This window comes from Mus caroli, chromosome 3, assembly GCF_900094665.2.
Source record: "Mus caroli chromosome 3, CAROLI_EIJ_v1.1, whole genome shotgun sequence".
Lineage (NCBI taxonomy): Eukaryota > Metazoa > Chordata > Mammalia > Rodentia > Muridae > Mus > Mus caroli.
In genome coordinates this window covers 12,651,678-12,656,469 of record NC_034572.1, presented here as the reverse complement: position 1 = coordinate 12,656,469, position 4,792 = coordinate 12,651,678, and positions in this window count along the sequence as shown.

Below are 4,792 nucleotides of genomic sequence, written 5' to 3'. Positions count from 1 at the left end.
AACGAGGGTTACACTTGCTGCAGACACTCCTCCAGCTCTTCCCACAACCCCAGCCTCTGTCTCATAGATACTTTTATACTCAGGACTGTGTGTTTTTTACAGATTCAAATTTGCGGGTAGTATTGCTTACATGTACATTAGAAAAAATTATTTGTTCAAGATATAAAGGCCTACAAGAAGAAGCAGTGTGTTAGCATTCATTATTTAATGGTCAGTGAGGCTAATACAACTTTAGGTAAGTTGTTAGCCATTGTTTATCTACTCTTATATTTTATACACAAACAAATTAATTCTATTTCACATGAATTATCAAATGACTGAGTGAAAAATATTTCAAAGCATATTGAAGGCACTCAATAGAAACTCAACAGAAGTGACCTGGGATATCTTAGTGACCTCAAAATCTAAACCTAGGTTTTCATCCTTATGATGACTTTGAAAGGGAAATCTTGTCTTGTAATTGCCAAGGCCACGCTAGGGATGCTAATTTATAGTACTTTCTCAAATATCACCACAGACATGGCTGTAGAAAGATGTCAAGACTGTTGACAGTGTGGTACATAGCCTGCAGTATTAGATTTCTACACTACAAGAAAACATTGCTACATGTGTGAACAGGGTCATTCTAGTGGTTTCCTGGGTTGTTTCTTCAGGAGGTAATACTAGAACACAGCAAGACACAACCTAAGTGGTGACCATGGACCAGAAGAAGCTATAGGGAAAAACTTGACCTATATTCTTTGTGAGCACTTGTTGCCCCCTATAAGTATGTCAAGTTTATTATAGTTATTTACTATCAGTGAATTTCTGGAGGACAGCATAACCTGGACCTATTGGTGGTCTCTGTGGCAGTGGCAACAATGAGAGCACATAAGTGATAGCAGAGATCAGAGAGGGCAGGACTTTGTAAGCCAAAAGAGACTTTGAAAACTAAACAAACTCCTGCTGGCTTTGGCCAGAACCAGCCATGAAGATCATTGGTTAGCTACTTCTAAAGACCATAATTCATAGATGAATGACCATATCTAAGCATTACCGAAACAGTGCTGGACAAGGTGTTCTCAAAATAAAGGGACCCTCACCACCAGAGCCAGACCTAGGCACTGCCTTTCAAGACTTGAAGGTCTAAGAGAATAAAACCAAGTCAAGCCAAATTAACAGGTACACACAATCAGCTGTCAGGTGGCACTGACTGATGGGTTATTTTTTTTTTTTTTTTTTTTTTTTGTCCTCTGCTTTCAATATTTCCACCATTGTAAGATGTCTGTGTTGAAAAACTGGCTTTATTCCTCTGGGTGGATACTACTACAAATTAAACAAATTATGATAATGTAACAAGTTCATATACTAATCGCAATGAGTGCCTTCTAAAGAATTGCAAATGATATCAATTGTCACAGTGATGGAAGATGAATGGGTAGCCATTATGAATCAGAAGCCTCAGAAATGCTAGTTTCCTTGGTCTACTTTTTCAATTTAAATCTAACTTTTTACAAAATTTTAGCTTATTCTAAATTTAAATTGATCCTGGCCATGCAAATAAAAGCAATGGAACAAAACAAAGTGATGAAGAGGTAGACAATGTTGCTCCCAGAATACATGCACTAGTAAATGAAATGTTTACTTCAGGTGTGGAAGAGTCACATAGGGTTTGGGGGTCCTAGAGGTCCTAAAATTAACACATTTTATTGCCCATGGTTACCCACCATAATTGCATGGTAAGAGCCTAGTGGAGAAGACATCAACATGGTATAGAAGCTGACCAGAGACTTTCTTCCAGTTGGCTAGCTTCCACAGTTCCCAAAGCTCCTAGCAGGATGCAAGGAGAGAATGAACATTAATTTCCTTACAAAGGACGGTACACACTAAAATATCAATCTGCCCGGCAAGGTATGCCAACTATTGCAATAGTGACATGGTTATTATTCATCAAATAACACTTTCTGATTACATTTGAAGCCTGCTCATTCGAGAGAATTTTGTTCCTGGTACTGCAATCCTGTTCAAAAGCCCATTGCTTCTAGATCATAGGCTCTTAAGTAGGGCCTATTGTTATTCTGTTACATGATCTGTTATCTAAATACTTATGTTTCTACCCATTGACCTGGGATCCTTTCAAACTTAGTCAGTGATGCCTCATTTTGCTGCAGGGCAGTGGAAAGTTTCAAGATGTCTAACTATTGGTCAACATTCTGAGAGGAATACACTGAATGCCTATCCATAAAGTAAACTTCTATATTGCCTACAGTAACATCATGGTAGATGAGGGGGAGAAATGTAAGAGTTGCAAGGTGAGGAAGAGTGAATTAAGAGCTGATTTCTGAACATGGCATGGATATTCATGAATCCATAAAGGCTTCGCTTAGTTGAAAAAGACTTCAACAAGATCACCAGTCAGTTTTGACTCAGTTACATAAAAAAATTGGAGAGAACAATAAAACAAAAAGTAGAAATAACATCCCAAAAGAGTGGATACCAAGGAATAATCAAATATATGATTGAACTTAATAAAATAGAAGCAAACAAAAAGAAGAAAGAACCAACAAAACAGAGCTGGTTCTCTGGGAAAATTAAACAGATTGATAAACACTTAGCCAAATCAACTAAAAGATAGAGAGACTGCATTCCAATGTAGTACTTTGGAAATAGAAATAGGAAAAAACAAAACAAAACCAAAAACAAAACAAACAAAAAACCCAACAACATATACTAAGGAAATCCAGAGAATATACTTTAAAAACCTGTATTCCATCAAACTACAAAACCTAAAAGTAATGTATTAATGTCTTGATATATATGGCCTACCAATATTAGACAAAAATCAGACAAACAACGTAGAAGAAATATAAATATAAATAGATAAAATTGGAAACAGCCAAGATGTTCATCAATAAATGACTAAATAAGAAAAATTTGGGTCCTTGCTGCTGAGGCAGACCTCTAGTTGGTCTGCTCCTATGAAAACTCCATATCCCAATCCATTCCAGAGGATCCACTGCTCTCAGAGCAGTTCGCAAGAAACCCCCTCAACCTTCCTCTACCCCCCAGCCCCAGAGCTGCTGCTGGGAGCCTGATGGATTCGGAACCCATCACTCGACAACCCCCCGCCCTCCAGAATACCACTCCCTTTCCTTCTATTTGTTCCACCACTTCTGCCTTGTCCTTGCTGCTGGGGCAGACTCCTAGCTGGTCTGCTCCCGTGAAGACTCCACATCCCCATACATCCTAGAGGACCCACTGCACTCAGTGAATTTGGGCCCACTGCACTCAGAACTGGTGAGTGGTTGAAGACCCTCTGCACTCAGAGCAGTTGAGGATCCACTGTTCTCAGAGCAGTTGAGCATCAGTTGCACTCAGTTTAGTTGGAGAACAGCTTTTCTGTTCCACTGAAGATCCAATAGACTGAAGGCCTCCCAGATCTACTGCAGTCAAGGCAATAGATCAGCAGCTTCTCTGCCCCTGTGAAGATCCCCCAGTTGGAAGGCCCCACTGGTGGTCTGATACAACCAAGGCCACAAGCCTACAAGGAGACCTGAACCAACCCAGAGACAAAAGAGGCAGACTTCATACAGTCACAGTCACCCAGATCAATAAACACCAGGGATGTCCTGATGGTGAAAGGCAAGCCCAAGACCATAAGCATCAGAAGCCAAAAAATGTGAGCAGCAGCATCAGAACCCAGTTCTCCCACCACTGCAAGCCCCAAATACACCATTACACCTGAAAATCAGGAATCTGACCTAAAATCCTATCTCATGAATTAAATAGAGTCCTTTAAAGTGGATATCAATAACTCAGTGAAAGAAATACAGGAAAACACAGGCAAACAGGTGAAGGAATTGAATAAAGCAATCCAAGACCTAAAAGTGGAAGTAGAAACAATAAAGAAAACAAAAATGGAGGCAAACCTGGAAATGGAAAACCTAGGAAAGAGGTCAGGAATTACAGATGCAAATATTACCAACAGAATATAAGAGATAGAAGAGACAATTCCCATGTGTCAGTCTCTAATATCTAGATATAAACCCAGTTTCAACACAGGCTATCAGTTGGTTCCAGAGACTCAGATACACCCTTTAAAAAGCAAACTACAGCCATCAATTCTCCTAAGATTCGGCGAAGGCAACAAATCCAAGACTGGAAAATTCACCTAATGAAGACAAGATGAGATATCAAGACCTAGATTTACAATAACCTCAAAGCCAAATTCCTAAATGCCTGTAAAAATCCATAATGGATGATAACAATGTCTTCATTACACATGTCTCCATTACAGCATAACAAATCAACTATAGGAGGCCATGAAAAATATAAGACAGCTGAATTACAAGAAAAGGACTTCAAAATAGATATTATGAACATATTCAAGATCTCAAAGAAGATAAATCAGTTAGTGAAATCTATGAGAACAGTGAAGTAAAATGAAGAAAAAAAAAACTATAAAGACATGGAAGTGGAAATAGAATCAATTAAACACAATCCAAAGTAACACTGAAAAGGAAAATTTTAAGAACTTGAAAAGAAATCTCAGAGGCAAGTATCACTAATGGAATGCAAGAGACAAATGATAGACTCTTAGACATTGAAAATGAAAGAAAAAATGGATACCCTGACAAAGAAAATGTTAAATCTTTACAAATACAGCCATACAGCATTCAGGAATTCTGGGACACTATGAAAAGATCTAATAAAAAACTAATAAGAATAGAGAAAGAAGAGGAAACACAGGTCAATTAGACAACCATATTTTTAATATTAACATAGAAGAAAAATTTCTAAACCCAAAAGAGAT